The 22,077-nt window shown below is 41.7% G+C and overlaps 1 pseudogene; it reads right to left on the reverse strand.

The window, feature by feature from the left end:
• The window catches only part of LOC137647006 (crustacyanin-A2 subunit-like), a 34,735-nt pseudogene extending 13,000 nt beyond the window's left edge, over window positions 1-21,735 (reverse strand).
• Window positions 21,736-22,077: the final 342 nt, after the last annotated feature.

Below are 22,077 nucleotides of genomic sequence, written 5' to 3' on the forward strand. Positions count from 1 at the left end.
TCTGAGTTCACCTCCACCACTTTGCCTAGCAGGAGGGACTTGAAGTTCAACAGGGCTAGATGAACTGCTAGCAGCTCCTTGCAGTTGATGTGGAGTAATCCTTGTTCCTCGTTCCACGTTCCCGAGCATTCCCGTCCGTCCAAGGTTGCACCCCAGCCCGAGTCCGATGCATCTGAGAAGAGATGAAGATTGGGGGTCTGAATGGCCAATGATAGACCCTCCTTGAGAAGGAGGTTGTGCTTCCACCACAGGAGAGTGGTCTTCATCTCTTGGTTGATAGGGATAGAGACTGCTTCGAGAGTCGAACCCTTGTCCCAATGAGCTGCAAGATGGAATTGAAGAGGGCGGAGGTGGAGTCTCCCTAGCTCGACAAACAGGGCCAGTGATGAGAGGGTCCCTGTGAGACTCATCCACTGTCTCACTGAGCAACTGCTCCTCTTCAGCATGCTCATGATGCACTCTAGGGCCTGGCTTATCCTGGGGGCCGATGGAAAAGCCCGAAAATCCTGACTCCGAATCTCCATTCCCAGGTACACAATGGATTGGGAGGGAATGAGTTGAGACTTCTCTATATTGACTAATAGACCTAGGTCTCTGATTAAGTCTAAAGTCCAATTGAGATTCTCCAGACAACGACGACTCGTGGAGGCTCTCAACAGCCAGTCGTCTAGGTAGAGGGAGGCTCTGATGTTCGACAAGTGTAGGAATTTTGCTACATTCCTCATAAGATGAGTAAAGACCATAGGAGCTGTGCTTAGGCCAAAACACAGGGCTTGGAATTGATAGACAACCTTTCCGAAAACGAATCTCAGGAAAGGTTGGGAGTCTGGATGAATAGGAACGTGAAAGTATGCATCTTTCAAGTCCAACGAGACCATCCAGTCCTCCTGTCTGACCGCTGCTAAGACCGACTTGGTCGTCTCCATCGTGAACGTCTGCTTGGTGACATACTCGTTGAGAGCGCTGACGTCCAGCACCGGTCTCCAACCTCCTGTCTTCTTGGCCACAAGAAAGAGACGGTTGTAGAAGCCCGGGATTGATGGTCCCGGACTATAACCACTGCCTTCTTCTGCACAAGTAGCGACACCTCCTGGTGCAATGCTAGCCTCTTGTCCTCTTCTTTGTAGTTGGGAGAGAGGTTGATGGGCGATGTGGTCAGAGGTGGTTTGAGGCAGAATGGAATCCTGTAACCGTTCCTCAGCCAACTGACAGACTGGGCGTCTGCACCTCTCTTCTCCCAGGCTCGCCAGAAGATCTTGAGTCTGGCTCCTACTGTTGTCTGGAGATGCGGAGAGTCAGTTTTTTCCTTTAGATGTCCTGGATCCTTTCCTAGACTTGCTCCTGTGAGAGTCTGGACGGGAGCTTCCTCGGCTGGGGGCTCTACCACGAAAGGGCGGTATGAACCTCGTAGCAGGGGTATCAGCCACTGGGGAGCGATAAGTCTTGGGGACTGAGGTAGCAACCTTAGACTTACGAGCCGATGAGGCTACAAGATAGTGTGTATCCTTTTGTATCAGGGCAGCAGACAAGTCCTTAACCAGCTCTTCGGGAAAGAGGAACTTCGAGAGCGGAGCAAAAAGGAGTTGTGACCGTTGGCAAGGTGTAATGCTGGCGGAAAGGAAGGTACACAGTTGTTCCCTTTTCTTCAACACCCCTGATACAAACATCGACGCTAGCTCACCCGATCCATCTCTAATGGCCTTATCCATGCAGGACATTAATAGCATGGCAGAATCTTTGTCCGCAGGAGAGGTTTTCTTGCTGAGGGCCCCCAGGCACCAGTCGAGAAAGTTGAACATTTCAAATGCTCTAAACATCCCTTTCAGTAAGTGATCCAGGTCTAAGAAGGTCCAACAAACCTTCGAGCGCCTCATAGCAGTTCTCCGAGGCGAGTCTACCAGACTTGAGAAGTCAGCCTGGGCAGAGGCAGGTACTCCCAAGCCTGGTGCTTCCCCTGTGGCATACCAAACGCTCGCTTTCGAAGTGAGCTTCGTTGGAGGGAACATGAAGGAAGTCTTGCCAAGGTGTTGTTTAGACTGCAGCCACTCCCCTAAGATCCTTAATGCCCTCTTAGAGGATCTAGCTAGGACAAGCTTAGTATAGGTGGACTTAGCTTGTTGTACACCCAGCGAAAACTCAGATGGTGGAGAGCGGGGAATAGCAGAGACAAAGTGGTCTGGGTAAATCTCCCTGAGTAGAGCCAAGACCTTACGAAAATCAATAGACTGTGGAGAAAGCTTGGATTCGTCCACGTCTGATGAGGGATCCAGGTGTGCCTCCTCATCATCCGACACCTCATCACCAGAGTGTAGCGAAGAGATCGGACAAGAATGCTGAACCGCAGAGTCAGAACGGGTAGGAACAATAACAGTGGTTTCCTCTTCAAGTAACTGTTGAGGGAAAACCTGAGGCTCAGACTGCAAAGGCTGAACAACAGACGAAGCAGAAGGAAGGCGCATGGGTGGAGGAGGTTGACTCCTAGCATGAGAGGTTGAACCCAAGGATTGCGCTTGCTGAGCGGTGGACGGAGGCGGAGTAGCAAGTTCCTGTTCCTGTGATCTGAGCGGAGCATGATGAGGTTGAGGCTGCGCAGAACAAGGTAAAGTTCTCGCAAGCTGAGGCTCCTGAGGCGCAAGTCCAGGGTGTAGAGGAGCTTGCCTTGAGGAGGGTTGAGCTCGCTGCAGCGAGAGCTGAGGAGACTGACTCATGGACGGGAGAGGTTGTTGTACCTCAACCGAGAGTTGCACCACTGGTGGAGCAGCAAGGGGAGGCGGAGGAAGAGTGGAATGATCCTCCTGATCCCAAAGTAAAGGTTGCCCTAAAGAAGGCTGAGGCTGAACACCACTGGGAACAGCGAACTCAGAATGTGGCTCAACATCGTACGCCTGGCAGATGGTGCTGCGACCAGGTGGAGCGAGCGCAGGCGGAGCGAGCGCAGGCGGGGCGAGCGCAGGCGGAGCGAGAGCAGGCGGAGGGAGTGTAGGCGGAGGCGGAGGTGCAACACTCTCAGCCCGACACTCACGCATCAAGTCCGAAAGCTGAGCTTGCATGGACTGAAGAAGAGTCCACTTGGGATCGGCAGAAACGACAGTAGACTGAGGTAAAGCCTTAACAGTCGAGCTCTGTTGTGGCAGAACCTTACTCCTCTTGGGCGGAGTACAGTCGACAGATGACTGAGGCGAGTCAGAGCTGAGCCAATGACTGCAACCTGGCTGAGCACTCGCGGACTGGACTCTACATTTAAGCGGTCTCGAGACCTGAGACCAACGTTTCTTCCCTGACAGTTGATCAGCGGACGAGATAAAGACGGGCTCAATCGTCTGCAGGTGGGAGTGACGGTCTTTGGAAGACACGCCCGCAACCACCGAGGATAATTCTGTGCGCCTAACAAGGCCTGCCGAACCCTTATGCCCTTCGACATTGCTTCTCCCCTGGGCTTGGGAGCTTGCAAGAGGTCCCGGACTGGGAGGACGACTGGCTCGCACAGAAAAATCCTCACGCACCACACTGGCACTAACACTAGCACTTGGCACTGCACTGACACTAGCACTCGTCACAGCACTGGCACTAACTCCACCCACTGCACTCTTGACCTTCAGTTCTTTAACTTCGGCCATCAGAGACTTATGGTCACTTACCACTGACTACTTTATTGCCTAAAGCCTGAATAGCACGCAAAACAACAGACATATCAGGCGGAGGGCAAACAGTAGGTTCGGGGGTAGCCACTACAGGGGTAGGAAAAGGTAGGGGATCATGAGGTGAGGAAAACAGTGAAGAGTGAGAAGAACTCCTCCTAACTCTACCTCTCTCTAACTTAGTTGAATATTTCAAAAGACGGACAAATTCCAATTCCGAAAGTCCGGCGCATTCCTCACATCGATTTTCTAACTGACAGGGCCTGTCCCTACAGTCAGAACAAGCGGTGTGAGGATCTACCGAGGCCTTCGGAATACGCCTATTGCAAGACCTACATCGTCTATGGGAGGGGGCTTGCGAAATGTCAGACATCTTGAATCCAAAGAGTTAGCCAAAGGGGGTTCCAAAAACAAGCAAAAAATCGTTAACCGTTAATCAGGACTATATAAAAGCTATCTAGCTATTATAAGAAGGTTTCCAGTAAAGCGACAGCCGTTAATCTGAGAGAATACTTCACCAATTAGCCGTGAATAAACTCGAAGACCATAAGCGTATCCCAGAACGTCTTGCCGGAAGCACGACAGAGGAATAATTGAGGAGGTGTCAACAAGAAGTACTTGAGTACCTGGCCACAGGTGGCGCTGGTAAGTACACCCCCTTCTAGTATTGTGATAGCTGGCGTATCCCTCCATAGAATTCTGTCGGGCAACGGAGTTGACAGCTACATGATTATCGGGTAAGTTTAATATTGAAAATATGTATTTACTATCTACTGTATACAATCTTGGTCCTTTAAAGTTAAAACATCCCATCACAACTCCCCCCCCATTCCTGAACTTAAAAAGGGAAGCATTTTTGACAGGCGAGTGGGTCGGTTGACTTACCCGTGCTCACCACCTGTCTTTCATTAGCTACAAAATTAACAAATTCAACTGTCACTTCAGACATTCCCTTTTTTAATGGACTTGAACTTGTGTTTATACAGCTATAAAAATAAAAACATATCTTAAAATTGGTTAGATTTACTATAAAAGTTTAACTATAGAATTACTTATTTATACAGTACACTATTAATAAGAATATTGAGTTACTCAAAGGCTTCTAAGCTTAACTTTATAAATATGATCAAATCCAATTGAAAATGACAACAAAAGGTATAACTTTATGATGAAAAAAATAAGAAACTTATTTCTGTTGAATGTAGCAAATTTAATTTTGAAATAATAGTATTCTGTATACAGTAGAAAAGTTCATGAAACTTCATAGTATATAATTAGGACTGTAGGCCCACAGACATTTCTGTTAAAGGGAACAAATTCTCCTATTTACAGCTCCTATGGTTTATGGAAATAACCTTCACTTTAATGCTTTCATTTAAGAAAAGATTTAAGGAATCAAAAAATGAACCCAAAATTATATAGGTTGTGCCATAATGAAAATACATTGCAAATAAACATGATTTCCAATTACTGTACATTAAATTGCAATATAATTGTACAATACTGTACTATGATTTTAATGAAGCATCTGCCTCCTTAAATGTTTACAATCAAATACTGTATTGACTTACCTCCAGGAGCAAAATCTGTAATATGAGCAGGGTTCTGTGGATCAATAGCGAGGGTAGCTGTTGTAATGGCTGGTGATCCAGAACTGTCGAGGCCTTCTGATGCAACATGCATAGTATCTCCAACCATCGTGTAAGAACTGGCTAAACAAGACTTTATAGTCTGAAATATGCTTGGCTGCGACTGTATTTCATACCAGTTACCGAGGTACTGAAAAACAAAAATGATGAGATATGGTGGTTATCTCAATTTTAGACAGCTTGGTTAAATAGTCAATTCTGGCTTTTAACCTTAGTTTTTAAATAAATTAATAACTCAAGAACAACTCTAAGGATAGTCGCTCCAGGGGTTAGAACCCTGTGATACCCGACTGTAATTCTCTTATAATATCACTCAGAGAAATATTATACAGTAAGAAGCTGCCTGAAAGAACTTCCACCAGGACGACATGGATATCTCACCCAAAAATAAATTTCTTGAATGTCAGAATCCGTTAAATAAATTAATGACAAGAACAACTCTAGATTATGTCCCTATCATGTTAAACAAAAACATTTATTTACTCACTGTAATGTTATCTAAATTATACAGATCTAAAATTTTTATTCATTACTGTAATTACGGTATTTAGACAAAGCATAATGAAAAACATACTTTACCTTGTCAACAGAAAAGTTTTCCTTCAGTTTTAGTTTGGGACAGGACGCTCCGTCACTGAGTGCTACGTTTCCAATTGTTACAGCGATAAAGATGTATAAATATTTCATATTTCACCAACTGAAATTTTAAAGTTTATTTGAAATGTAGACAGCAGCAGTAAATATTTACTACAAACTATACTACTGTATCTAGTTTATTATTATTATTTGTTGTAAAAGATGAAAAACCTGTCATAGGTTTTATTGCTTACAAAAACTGGAGTCACCTCCTGAAACAATAGAAACAACCACTATTACAACATGCACTACTTTACATGCACAATAACAAATAAATACATCAAAGTAAGGGTCAGACAACACAGGGACATCCACAAGCAATAATGCGAGCGAAGACACACAAATAGCGACATAATAAGCTGGTAAATGCAAGCAGAGAAACAACTTACATGAGAGCATAAATGTAAAACTACATTGAACATATATTACCACATTCTCCCCACCTATGAAATTCAAGCAGCATAATCATCAAAATACTTAGGAGCCCGCCGGGTCCTTTCGGACCTCTGGAGTGGTACAGGTGTAGTGCCTTGACCAGACGCAGCAGGAAGCTCTTGAACAGCACTTTCCCTGGGTGTAACGTTATGAGTGACTTCTTGAAGAGCAGGTTCCGAGCTTGCTCTAGCATCTGGACGGCTCACCTCAGACTCTGATATACCTAGAGACTCTAGAGATTGCGGCAGTGAAGGTCTGGTGGCCTCCACGCTGCTACTATCATCACCACTTAAAGGTGCTAGATGCCTCAAAGACACAGTGGACTCTCTACATACATACATATACCAAAGGCACTTCCCCCAACTTTGGGGGGTAGCCGACAACAACAAGAAACAAAACAAAAAGGGGACCTCTACTCTCTACGTTCCTCCAGCCTAACCAGGGACTCAGCCGAGTTCAGCTGGTACTGCTAGGGTGCCACAGCCCAACCTCCCACATTTCCACCACAGATGAAGCTTCATACTGCTGAGTCCCCTACTGCTGCTACCTCCGCGGTCATCTAAGGCACCGGAGGAAGCAGCAGGGCCTACCGGAACTGCGTCACAATCGCTCGCCATTCATTCCTATTTCTAGCACGCTCTCTTGCCTCTCTCACATCTATCCTCCTATCACCCAGAGCTTTCTTCACACCATCCATCCACCCAAACCTTGGCCTTCCTCTTGTACTTCTCCCATCAACTCTTGCATTCATCACCTTCTTTAGCAGACAGCTATTTTCCATTCTCTCAACATGGCCAAACCACCTCAACACATTCATATCCACTCTAGCCGCTAACTCATTTCTTACACCCGTTCTCACCCTCACCACTTCGTTCCTAACCCTATCTACTCGAGATACACCAGCCATACTCCTCAGACACTTCATCTCAAACACATTCAATTTCTGTCTCTCCATCACTTTCATTCCCCACAACTCCGATCCATACATCACAGTTGGTACAATCACTTTCTCATATAGAACTCTCTTTACATTCATGCCCAATCCTCTATTTTTTACTACTCCCTTAACTGCCCCCAACACTTTGCAACCTTCATTCACTCTCTGACGTACATCTGCTTCCACTCCACCATTTGCTGCAACAACAGACCCCAAGTACTTAAACTGATCCACCTCCTCAAGTAACTCTCCATTCAACATGACATTCAACCTTGCACCACCTCCCCTTCTCGTACATCTCATAACCTTACTCTTACCCACATTAACTCTCAACTTCCTTCTCTCACACACCCTTCCAAATTCTGTCACTAGTCGGTCAAGCTTCTCTTCTGTGTCTGCTACCAGTACAGTATCATCCGCAAACAACAACTGATTTACCTCCCATTCATGATCATTCTCGCCTACCAGTTTTAATCCTCGTCCAAGCACTCTAGCATTCACCTCTCTCACCACTCCATCAACATACAAGTTAAACAACCACGGCGACATCACACATCCCTGTCTCAGCCCCACTCTCACCGGAAACCAATCGCTCACCTCATTTCCTATTCTAACACATGCTTTACTACCTGTGTAGAAACTTTTCACTGCTTGCAACAACCTTCCACCAACTCCATATAACCTCATCACATTCCACATTGCTTCCCTATCAACTCTATCATATGCTTTCTCCAGATCCATAAACGCCACATACACCTCCTTACCTTTTGCTAAATATTTCTCGCATATCTGCCTAACTGTAAAAATCTGATTCATACAACCCCTACCTCTTCTAAAACCACCCTGTTCTTCCAAGATTGCATTCTCTGTTTTATCCTTAATCCTATTAATCAGTATTCTACCATACACTTTTCCAACTACACTCAACAAACTAATACCTCTTGAATTACAACACTCATTCACATCTCCCTTACCCTTATATAGTGGTACAATACATGCACAGACCCAATCTACTGGTACCATTGACAACACAAAACACACATTAAACAATCTCACCAACCATTCAAGTACAGTCACACCCCCTTCCTTCAACATCTCAGCTTTCACACCATCCATACCCGATGCTTTTCCTACTCTCGTTTCATCTAGTGCTCTCCTCACTTCCTCTATTGTAATCTCTCTCTCATTCTCATCTCCCATCACTGGCACCTCAACACCTGGAACCGCAATTATATCTGCCTCCCTATCATCCTCAACATTCAGCAAACTTTCAAAATATTCCGCCCACCTTTTCCTTACCTCCTCTCCTTTTAACAACCTTCCATTTCCATCTTTCACTGTCTCTTCAATTCTTCCGCCGGCCTTCCTTACTCTCTTCACTTCTTTCCAAAACTTCTTCTTATTCTCTTCATATGACTGACCCAGTCCCTGACCCCACCTCAGGTCAGCGGCCCTCTTTGCCTCACGTACCTTGCGCTTTACTTCCACCTTTTTCTCTCTATATTTTTCATACTTCTCTATACTATTACTCTGCAGCCATTCTTCAAAAGCCCTCTTTTTCTCTTCCACTTTTACCTTCACTCCTTCATTCCACCATTCACTGCCCTTCCTCATGCTGCCTCCAACAACCTTCTTGCCACATACATCACTTGCAATCCCAACAAAATTTTCTTTTGCTAACTTCCACTCCTCCTCTAAATTACCAGTTTCTCTTACTCTCACCTCGTCATATGCCATTTTCAACCTTTCCTGATATTTACTTTTTACCCCCGGTTTTATTAGCTCTTCAACCCTCACTAGCTCCCTTTTACATCCACCTACTCTATTCCCCCACTCTTTTGCTACAACCAATTTTCCTTCCACCAAAAAATGATCAGACATACCGTTAGCCATACCCCTAAACACGTGCACGTCTTTCAATCTTCCAAACATTCTTTTTGTTATCAACACATAATCCATTAATGCCCTTTCTACTACTCTTCCATTTGCCACTCTTACCCATGTATACTTATTCTTATCTTTCTTTTTAAAAAAGCTAGCACTTATTACCATCTCTTGTTCAACACACATATCTACCAGTCTCTCACCACTCTCATTTTCACCTGGTACGCCATATTTCCCAATGACACCTTCTACCTCTCCAGCACCCACTCTAGCATTAAGTCACCCATAACAACCACATAATTCCTTCTACCCAGTCCTTCTACACACCTAGTTAATTCACTCCAGAACTCATTCCGCTCTTCTTCACTTTTCTCACTACCTGGCCCATACGCACTGACAAACGCCCAACATTCCCTACCCAACCTAACCCTTACCCACATTAACCTAGATGATATCTCCTTCCATTCCACTACTTTACCTGTCATCCATTCACTCAACAATAAAGCCACACCCTCTCTCGCTCTTCCCCTTTCAATCCCAGACACTCTACCAGACATTTCACCAAACATCACTTCACCCTTTCCTTTCATCTTTGTCTCACACAAGGCCAATACATCCATCCTTCTACTTCTAAACATACTTCCAATCTCACATCTTTTACTCTCTATCGTACTACATCCACGCACATTCAAACACTCTCTACCATCAGGAAACTTGACATGAGCATATTCAGGATTAGCTTCTACTATTTCTACTTCATCTACTAGAGGGTCATTCTTGCTGTGCCGTACTTGCCGACTTAATAGAGCGGGACCTTTGGTGATGAGCCAGGTAGGCAACGTACGACCTGACGTGGACTTCCGAGGATGCTTTAGGAAATGCTCATGTGGTGTACAATTAGTTGATGTATATAGCAGGGAACGGATAGAGTGAAGTGCATCTGGGAGGACAACTTCCCATTTCGAGACATCAAGATTCCTTGTTCTGAGAGCTAACCGAATGGTTTTCCATATGTTTCCATTGTACCTCTCCACCTGGCCATTGCCCCTTGGGTTGTAAGGCGTAGTGCGACTGGTAGCCACTCCTTTCTCTAGTAAGAATTTCTTCAGTTCTTCTGACATGAAAGAGGCTCCCCTGTCTGAGTGTACGTATGCTGGCAATCCGAATAGTGCAAACAGTTGTACCAAACACCCGATGATAGCACCAGCAGTCCTGTCTGAACAAGGGAACACAAAAGGGAACCGTGAGAATTCGTCAATGACTGTGAGCAAGTATCTGTTTTTCGACTGTGACGGAAGGGGCCCCTTAAAATTCAAGTTCAATCTCTCGTATGGCTGAGTAGCTTTCACGAGATGGCCATCATCAGGCTTATAGAACTGAGGTTTGACAGTAGAGCAGATTGGACAAGAAGCAGTAACCTTCTTTACATCCTCAACAGAATAAGCCAGGTTCCGAACTCGGATGAAATGCACCATCCTTGACACTCCAGGATGACATAGACTTTCATGCAGTTGTTCGAGTTTGTCTGTAGCGAGAGAGCATCTGCAGGAATATTTTCCGTACCTGGACGATACAATATATTGTAGTGGTAGCATGACAGTTCAATGCGCCACCTGGCTATCTTGTCGTTCTTGATTTTGCTTGAAGATCTTATGTCGAACATGAATGTTACACTTCGCTGGTCAGTAATCAGCTTAAAGTGATGACCAATTAGGTAATGCTTCCACTTTCTGAGGGCCTCAACTATGGCATAAGCTTCCTTCTCTACTGAAGAATGCCTTTGTTCACTGTCAGAGAGAGTGCGAGAGAAGAACGCTACAGGACGTCCATTCTGAGTGAGAGTAGCGGCAATGGCATGGTCTGAGGCATCTGTTTCAACTGTGAAAGGGGATGTAGGATCAATGGCTTGCACCACGGACTTCGCAATTTCATTCTTCAATTTCTCAAAAGTCAGAGAAGCTTCAAAAGACAATGGGAATCTCGTGGAGTGTGAAAGAGGCCGGACTTTCTCAGAGAAGTTGGGTATACATCGTGAGTAATGAGCAAGCAACCCCAACATTCTCCGAAGAGAGGCAGTATCCTTGGGAAGGGGTAGACTCAAGAGAGGCTGCAGTCGTTCTGGATCAGGTCTGATCTCTCAGTCCTTTATAGAGTATCCCAGAAGATTTATAGACTGTCCTGAAATCAAACTTGTCATGATTAAATGTGAGGTTGTAATCTCTCGCCACTTTCAAGAAATGATTTAGGTTTTTGTCATGCTCCTCTTCCGTCTCCACATACAGTCACATTGTCCACATAAGCAAATGCCCCTTCCTCCTTTTCTTTTGCAAGGATCTGATCCACAACTCGTTGGAAAGCGGCCACTCCGTTCTTCACACCAAATGGGATTCGATTGAACTCGTACAGCTTTCCACTCGCCTCAAAATCAGTGTACAACTTTTCGTCTTCTCTTATTGGCACTTGGTGGTAGGCGCTCTTCAGGTTCAAGGTGCTAAACACTTTATATCTTGAGACATTGTTCACGGTTTCATCGATCCGAGGCAAAGGGTAAGCATCCAGCTCAGTAAACCTGTTTATAGTTTGTGAATAATCAATCACCATTCTCTTCCTGTGCTTGTGCCCTGCAGTGATTAGCACCTGGGCCCTCCATGGAGACTGGCTGGGTCTTATTATTCCTTCTTGTAGCATTCTACCAATTTCAGTTTTGACAAATTCCTTATCAGCCTGAGAGTAATGTCTCGACTTTGCAGCAATGGGTCTGCAGTCTGCTGTCAGATTGCTGAAGAGTGCGGGCGCAACCAACTTCACTGCTGCCAGCCCACATATCTTGAGTGGTGGGCATCCTCCTCCAAAAGCCATTTCTAGAGCAGAATGATTCTTCAAGAATTCATTCCCCAAAATTACATCACTACACAGGGCTGGCAGCACTGAGTTTTACACTAGGATTAATTTGTCCTTACAGCTCCACATCCACACAACAAAGACCTAAGACTTTGGACGAGAGAGACGCATCAGCCATGGAGACGTGCCCGTCGTCAGGAAGTATGATTAGGTTGTTTTCTTTAGCAATCTTCTGACTCACAAAATTTTCCGAGCTTCCTGTATCAATAAGTGCATTAACAGGGAGACCATTAACTTTCAAACAACTCAAAGATTTATTAAGACTACTAGGCGCAGCCCCAGACACAGTAGCCAGTGTTGCTGCCGAATATTTAGTTTTACCAGCAGAGGTATCCCCTACCAGTTTCCCTGACCTACACACTTTTGCATAATGTCCTTGTTTCTTACACTTTAGACATAAAGCTTCCCTAGCAGGACATTTGAACCGAGGGTGCCGTTTCAAACCACAGAGAAAACACCGATTGGCGCCAGTAGTGGCGGCATGATGAGCAGTTTCATCACTACTTTCTAAACACACTGAATCACCTGACTGACTTTGTGGCTGAGGTACAGCAGCAGTAATTGGCTCAACAGTAGTATAAGAAGCAGAATGTTTCTGAGCCATCTCTAAAGTGCGTGCCTGTTCATAAGCAGTTTGCAAGTTAAGAGTTATATTTTCGAGTAGTCTTTGACGAATGGCACCAGAAGAAAGTCCATTGATGAATGCATCTCTAACATAAGTTATCACACGCCTGCTCTGCCGACACTGCTTTGAACTGACAGTCTTTTGCTAGGAGCTTCAGAGCTTGGAGAAATTGGTCTAGAGACTCATCTGACCCCTGTCTACGTGTGGCCAGGACATGCCCAGAAAATACCTCATTTCTAGGTTTTACATACAGTGATGTCAGCCTTATCATAAGTGTCACAGTCTGCTATGTAGTCGTACACTCGAGGAGCAACGTAGTTGGTGAGTAGGATTAGTTTGTCTGCACTGGGAGATGTCTTCTGTACTGCTTAGTAGAAGTTGTTGAATGTCCTCAGCCAGTGCGTCCACTCCTTAGCAGCGGCGGCAGAATCCGGGTCAGCCTCGAAGCGTTCTGGACGTAGAAACCGTTCCATGGCCTCTCAAATTTTTGTGTGCAATAAATTGTTGTGAAAGATGAAAAACCTGTCATAGGTTTTATTGCACACAAAAACTGGAGTCACCTCTTGAAACAATAGAAACAGCCACTATTACAACACGTACTACTTTACATGCACAATAACAAACAAATACATCAAAGTAAGGGCCAGACAACACAGGGACATCCACAAGCAATAATATGCGCGAAGACACACAAATAGCGACATAATAAGCTGGTAAATGCAAGCAGAGAAACACAACGTACATGAGCATAAATTTAAAACTACATTGAACATATATTACCACATTATTATTATTATTATTATTATTAGCTAAGCTACAACCCCTGCTGGAAAACCAAGATACAATAAGCCCAAGGGCTCCATCAGGGAAGATTAGCCCAATGAGGAATGGAAATAAGGAAATAAACTACATGAGTATTGAATAATGAATATACCTTTAGGATCCGTAACAATGTTAAAATAGGTCTATCATATATAAAGGATCAAAGACTTATGTCATCCTGTTCAACATAAAAAATTAGCTACAAGTTTAACCTTCTAAAGCTCCACCAATTTAATTACCTGACTAGGAAGATCATTCTACAACATGGTCACATCCTAAATTTCCAAAAATTGTCAAGTTGTTTCATTACAATGTGAATCTAAATTGGGCCTATCTGGGCACCCATAACCAATGACAAAGTAGTAGCAATGATGAATTAGCCTCTTCTTCTCTGTTTGTTAGAGTAGTTGCAAGAGTGCACCTATGAAAATGTTGCAATTCTCCTTCATTTACTGGTGTCTGCATTTCAATGAACACAATATATGTTTGTCATTACATTTTGATATTAGATCTCGAACCATTAAGTGGTTATTACGATGGATGGTTAATTGTGTGTCTCCTACTCCCCATGTCTTATGCAGTTATCCTGATCCTTGCTAATGTTATCCTCTTTGCCTATATGAAGTCGTTTAGTTGTGACTATGTGGTGGTGAAGCTGGAATTTTTCGAAGACCCTAGACTCCTAATTAGAGTACAACTCTAGGTTCCAATATATTCACAGCTTTCTTGATATATATCCTAACTACTTGTTACTGTATGTTTCTCGATGCAAATGATCCTTTTTGTGGATTTTGCCCATATGAGATTTCTCTTATTTCTTTCCTTGCTATTTGCTAATTTTGTCTAAAATACTACTGCTGTGGTTGGCAATACAAATTCAAAGGAAATGGACAGAGCTAAAGCATACTATACTCCATTTTGCATGGTAAAGTGATAAAGTTGAAGATAATTTGTATTTTTCCTAAGTATAAAAACTTCAAGCTCAAATTTGTCATTTGTTAAAACCCAGATAAACGATAAAAAAAAAAAAAATTAGCTTATACACATTTGGAAAATTATAGTTTAGTTATACCTTTTACATTTTCTATGGTTTTCTACATAGGGAACAGAGAAAATTAATTCAAAGGGTGACTATGGTATATAAAAAATTATTTTTATATTTGTTCCTAATTTTTTTAGTCACTCCAAGCAAATCCTTCACAGCACACGGCTGCATAGGTACATAAGATTGTCAAAATTATATATACTTGCTTTTAATCATTAGTACAAAACCCTGGAAAATCTTCCAAGTATTGGAAATAATTGAAAGGAGTTGTTGGCGGGTGTGGACGTGTTTTAATGCTCTGTATCGAAACTGGCTTTAAACGGAATCATTGTGCATCTCGTTGTTTATACTATGAAAAATATCTTTATGGGTGTTTGCTAGTACGTATTGATATTAGTGAAATATAGTGTTAAAAATCAGTGGTTTCCTTGTATGTGAGGTCTGTAGCGAAAGGCCTGACCCAGCATTTTTGTGTTGGGGCGGGGCTACTTGAAAAGTCATTGAAAAATGACTCAATATGTCCTTCTCTAGAAAACGAAAAGAAAAACTTAATCCTGTGAATGATCTCGATCTATTTGTGACTGAAACTGACACGGTACTCCAAGGAAAAGAGGAAAATATAATGGCAGCAGCTAATGAAGAATGTGATGACGGAGGCAATCATGGCATGTGTGGGCACTGTGAGTCCTATGTCGCTGATGGGATACAATGCGATGAATGCCGAAGATGGTACCATGATGAAGAAACTTGCTCTAATTTAAGTGATGGCACAAGTATTCTTTTACAAAGCAGGAACATCATTTATAAATGTCCAAGATGTGTCGAGACTGCAAATCCCAATGGTTCATGGGAAGACATGATGAGACTAAGCATCAACATAGAGATGAAGGTAAATGTACAACAACAGATGTCTGGTTTTGTGGATATGATAACTGCTCAATACATTGATATGCGTCAAGAAATTGTTGAGCTGAAAGAGAAACTTATGGAATACGAACAAGAGAATGTGACCAAGACCACATATGCAAGTATGTTGAAATACAAAAACCACTTTGGTTATCAATTCTACGGAGGAAAATACGAAGGCTTCAGAGATCAAAAAAACTATCATGAAGAAGATAACCACGAATGTCGAACAGGTCAAAACCTCTAAGCAAGGCCACTTGGTAGTTAATTTTGCGGATAAAGCTGGGTTAGAAAAGGCTAAAAATGACTTGGAAGAGGTAAAGAATGACATTAAGGTAGAAGTAGATAAAAAAAGGATCTACTTAAACCGAAGATCAAGGTCTGCAATATTGATGAAAATGAAGATGATATAATTGCCAGTATAATGGAGAAGAATGAATGGTTGAATGATATATGTGAAAATGAAGAGGACTTTAAATTAATCAGGAAGTTTAAATCAAGACAAAGCGGTAAATTACATGTCATTATAAAGTGTAGTCCAACTATCAGGAAAGTCTTCCGTAAAAGGGATGATAGAGTATATACCACGCTTGGAGGATGCAGCAAAATTTATGATTCCTACAATGTATTTAAGTGTTATAAATGCCAAGAATTTGGTCATACTGCCGAAAATTGTAGCAAGACTCGGGTATGTGCCAAGCGTAGCCAGGAACAAAGAACCACGGATTGTACTGTAAATACGTTAAAAGTGTCATAACTGCACAGTGAGGAATTACAATGATACGAATCATAAGACCTATCATGATAACTGTAAAGTATACAAGGAGCAGCTTAGCAGGATAAAAAATAAACCCATCATGGAGTCTAGCCCATTGGTCAAGTGTGGTCTGATAAATATTCAATCAGTGGGGAATAAAACCATAAAGATTAGAAATCTTATTAACGAAATGGAATTAGATTTATGCTTATTAACGGAAACTTGGTTGCAGGGAAATATTAGTGATAACTCAAAGATTCAGGAGATGACGCCGTGTACTCACGATTTATACCACGTACCAAGAAAGAACAAAACTGGAGGAGGAGTGGGTGCCTTCGTGTCGAAAACCTTCTCCAGGGTTTCTATCATGAATGAAATAGTATTTGAAACGTTTGAATATATCTATTTAAAACTGACAAGAAACAGTAAGGTATTGAATATAATATCATTATATAGACCACCAGGGAGTAATATGAGGAAATTCATTGAAGAATTTAGTATTCTTGTGGGTGTGGTGGATGATATTAAAAATACATTAATTGGTGGTGACTTTAATTGTTGGGTAGATGATGAAAATGATTATTATAAGACTAAAGAACTCAAGGAAGTATTTGAGTTGTTTAATTTAATAAACAGTGTTTCGGTATCAACGCCAGTAGGTGGTCATACACTCGACTTGGTCATATGTGGAAAAAATTCAGACCTAATAAGAAACCTTGAAGTGGAACCAGACTTTGAGATCTCAAAAACACAAACTCATCACTTTTGATGTTAATATAAATTGCACCAGAGTATTGAAAAAATGGATCACATATAGGGAACGGGAAAATTTCGATGCTGAAAATTTTATTGAAGGTAGTGTAGCGCAAATGTCTTGTGAGAACATACAATGTGAATATATGGTAGACAGAGAATGTGTTTGGTGTTATACCAAGAAATATAACGACAATTTTGGAAAAATGTACGATACCATGTGCATAAAGAACAAACAAATAATTTTACGCGAAAATGTTAGATGGTATAATAGTGAGCTATTAAAGGCGAAAAGACACAGACATAAGATGGAAGGTAGATGGAAAAGAGCCAAATCATCAAAAGCCAGAAATCTATATAATAAGGCCAGAAATGACTATAACATCCTGTTAGAAAAAACAAAAAGAAAATTCTACAACGGCGAATGTAAAAAAAACAATAACATGAAAGACTTTCACAAAAACCTAGATGATTTGATGGGATTAAAGAAAAAATATGTCTTGCCTAACAATGTGCAGAGAGATTTTCTATAATCGTCAATGAAAAAATTGATAAAATCTATAGAGGTTTCCCCCAAAATCACTTGGAAGGACAGTCAGCTATGCCAGTCCAGTGGAGGAGGGAAAGAAGTTAATAAAATTTAAGGAAATAAATATGTGCAACTTGTTAAAGGTTAAGAGAGAAATGAAGAATACATATTGTGGAAACAACCCTTTCCCAAACAGTTCAATAAGTGAAGCTCCAAACAAGCAAGTTGTATATAATATTTACCTGAACATAATTAACCTAAGTATACCACAATCCTGTTTTCCTAGCTGTGAAAAAACTGCGTTGATCAAACCAATTTACAAAGGAAAAGGTGATGTAAACGAGCTAAATTCATATAGGCCCATTTCAAATTTATCCTACATGTCAAAGCTTATTGAAAAAGTCATAAGTGAGCAATTATGGGCGCATATTGATGAGTTAGAGGTATTCCCGGAAAATCAATCGGCCTGCAGAGCTAATCATTCTACAGAAACTACCTTATGCTCAATAATGAATGATATGATAGGTCTTCTTGATGAGGGAAAGTGAGGAATCTTGATTATGTTAGATCTTAGTGCTGCTTTTGACACTGTTGTGCACAAGTACTTACTTGACGACTTAAAGTCTATTGGAGTGACTGAGGAAGCACTGAAATTTTTGCGAAGTTACTTAGTGAATAGGAAGACTATTGTAGAAGTTTCTGGAAACCGATCCAGTGAGAGAATTCTTATGAAGGGTGTACCACAGGGTAGTGTTCTGGGCCCTATCTTGTTTAACAAATATACTATCGAGCTATCACACATCTTGAAAAAACAAAAAGTGGGCTTTAAACTATATGCAGATAATACTCAGTTTTACCTCTCAATTTCAATAACACAAGATACAGAGAAGAAAATTGACGAGATAATGACAAATAAAAACATGGATGCAGAGGAAAAAGCTCAAATTAAATGATGATAAAACAGAATGTATGTTTTTTGGCACAAAGGTGGCTTTGAAGAACTACCAGTTAATTCAAAGTATAAAAATCGGTGATGCTGATATTGGGATTGTGCCTGTTGTGAAAAATTTGGGTGTACTGATAGATTGTAATTTGTCAATGAGGGACCAAATTGTGAACACGGTGAAAGTGTGTAACCATCACCTGAGAAACATAGCATTTATTAGAAAATATTTAACATAAGGCAGTACAAAAATTTTAGTGATGAGTCACGTAATATCAAGGCTTGATTATTGAAATTCTCTGTACTACAAATTGCCCAATACACTACTAAGAAAGCTTCAAAATGTGCAAAACCGGGCGGCTAGACTGATAAAAGGCATTAAACTACGGGAGAGAATAACTCCTGCATTGATCGATCTACATTGGTTACCTGTTAAGGCTAGAATTGAATTTAAGATTTGCTTGTTGACCCACAAAGCACATACAAGTGATAAGCCTAAATATCTTCGTGATTGCTTGTTCCGCTACCAGCGCCGCTGTAAGAGTTAGACATGCTGATGACCCACACAGACTATTCGAAATTAGTGTGAATCATGCAATAGGAGGAATAATGTTCAGTTATGCTGCACCGAGACTCTTCAACGACCTTCCACTCGATGTCAAGAATAGCAAAAATGTGGCAGAATTCAAGGAAAACCTGAAGACTTATCTTTTTAGAAAGAGTTATAATAGTGACCTGAAAACTATTAAGCCTGAATACAAATGCTAGCAAAATAACTGATAAGATACAGAGCAAAATATTAACTGGAAAGAAATTATTTTTTTACACAACAAGGTCCGCCTGAACAGACTCTTAGTGTCTGACGGAGGGCGAGAGATAAACCCGTAAAAGTAAGTAGAAAACTAAAATTTGATTTCTGAACTCCATGTTTGGGAAGTAACCACCACAAGTAATTCATACTTTACAACTAATAACTGGATATTAATAACTTGGGAATAAATACTACACAAGTAATAGAGTAAATATATACAGAATTTTAGAGTGAGGCCGGTTGAAAATTCAAGTTGACAAAATATTCAAAGCGAGTCTTCTACCTATCGCGAAAAACATCTATCAGACTCAGCTTATTTATGACTTAATATCTGTAGCAGTGTCACGACCTGATTTGGGTAGGCCGTGACCCAGATTCTTTGTTGGATATTAAATGAGATAGTTGCCGGTAAATATGCAAGTACAGAGAATGGGGAGGCAACAGTCAAACACCAAGAAAATGAACAAAGTTTAATAACAAATTAATACCTTAAGACTAAGACCTTAGAACTAAAATAACCTTGTACCAAGTCATCTCAAAGACTTAAATGAACATACACGATAATGTACAAGGTAATACTTAATCCTAATAGAACAAACTTAATTCCATGCAAAAATAAATACCAAAAAACTTAATCACTAAGCATAAAGAACGAATGCAAAAACTTAATACATTAAACATCAAGATTATGTGCGCAACTAGAGCGGGCCTCAAAGACTAAACCTTAATTCTAACAAGAAACAATCATAAACACGAATGGGATAATGAATAACCCTTAATCCTACCTACCTAACTAAATAATCAATTCACAAAACACATACAAAATTAGCAAAATTTCCCTGAAAGAGAATCACGACAAGATACATCTATTCATTAATATATATACAACAAACCTTACGCCTCGCCTATAACGGCAGAGACCAACACAACTCGTCTCTAAGCAAGTATAAAAAGAGCAGTAGGTCAGCCACAATCAACTTAAAACGTCTACGAGGGCGATGTCCCTCTCCAATGATATTAATTCTTAACAACGAAGATACTCGAGGTTGCACGTAAAAGGGGAAAACCTCTTACCTATGGGATGGCTCCCTAAACGTAACTCCTCACGGGCTATTCAACCTCCGACGTATAATGCAGCACAAAGATCCTTGATCATGGCGAGGTACGGCAAGGTACAATGGATGCAAATCCTACAGAGCTGGGGTCCTACGTCAGCCCCACCTATACGTGCGCTCCTTGCACGAGAGGGGATACAAAAAGCAAGGACGAGTCACACTTGACTTACGTGCTTGCCAGCAAACTTGTATGTGCCGACGTCAAGAAGAAAAGCAGTCGCGAGTGACACTTTCCTCACTCGCTAAATCCTCAAAGCAGCCAAACTTGAATTAAAGATGATATGAATCGCTGCAGCGTACGTCTTGTAGGGGAGAAAATATTGCCCGAACTAGCGTCCTGAACACTCGGCAATCCCACCACAACTCCGTCGCTGACACCCTTAGTCCGATCCAACCAAAAGTAAACAGAAGTTAATAACAGTTGTTCAATAGTTAACAACAACTAAAGGGAGGGGGGGGGGGTCACTGAACAAAAAGATGAGTTCCAACACTGATAATATACTGAAATAAAAATAAATAATGTACCAGCATATAAAAACACACACACTGACGTGACTCCTCCCTCCTTCAAAAAAAAAAAAATTTATTCAAATGGAATAAAATTTTTAGGCAAGGAAATAACAAACAATCACAGACAAATTTTAAGAAAATTACCTTACTCAAAACAAAAACAAAGGCTATCTTACAACTAAACCAATACTACCTTAAAACTAATAAATAGTCACCATGACAAATAGTATTACGCATTTCCAGGAATAAAATACAACCCCCCACCTGGCAATGTACCAGTACGAGGATCAAGCTACACTTTGAACAAACTCCTCCAATAAACATTGACCAAAAACTTTCACATAAGAGGCAGACTTCAACCATCAATAAATCTAAACCCAAAATCAGAGGAGCGGTCAACTTTTGGCCCTCCCCTCAAAGTCCTCTGACTTCCTCCAATAAACATTAGGGGCAACAAAAAGAAATACTGATTAATTAATGACAAAAGAAACTTATTACTACATAAAACACAAGGAGCGTGATCGGGACCAAGGTAACAGAGCAGAGTTATACCGACCTACATCCGAGATAGTGTGTCTGGGATGCAATTGTCCACTCCCCTAACATGTTTAATAACCAAAGGAAATTCTTGCAACTCAAGAGCCCACCTTAGAATCCTTTGATTAGCGCCCTTCATACGCTCGATGAATACTAACGGGTTGTGGTCCGTCCAAATTTCTACTGGGAAGGAAAAATTGGTGAAGTAGGGCTTGAAATGTACCAAGGTGCGGACCAGGGCTAGAGCTTCCTTCTCGATGGTAGAGTACTTTCTTTCCGCTGCCAGCAGCTTACGACTGCAGTAAGAAACGGGGCGTACTATCCCATCTTTACCTCGTTGGAAGAGGAGAACACCCATCCCCACGTCACTAGCATCCACAGCTATTATAAATGGCTCCTGAAAATTAGGGGAGGTTAATATGGGATTGGAAACCAACAATTTTCATTTTGAGAAAAGCCTTCTCACAATCCGCCCACCACAAATTTTTTACCCTTTTTTAACAAGTCCATCAGAGGCTGAGCAAGGTCAGAGAAGTTTGGTACAAACCGCCTATAATAACCCAGCATTCTTAAAACCCGATGCACTTCTCTGACGTTACACGGTCTCTTCAAACCTACTATGGCATCCAGGTTAGCTCGTTTAG

Source organism: Palaemon carinicauda, chromosome 1 (genome assembly GCF_036898095.1).
Source record: "Palaemon carinicauda isolate YSFRI2023 chromosome 1, ASM3689809v2, whole genome shotgun sequence".
NCBI lineage: Eukaryota > Metazoa > Arthropoda > Malacostraca > Decapoda > Palaemonidae > Palaemon > Palaemon carinicauda.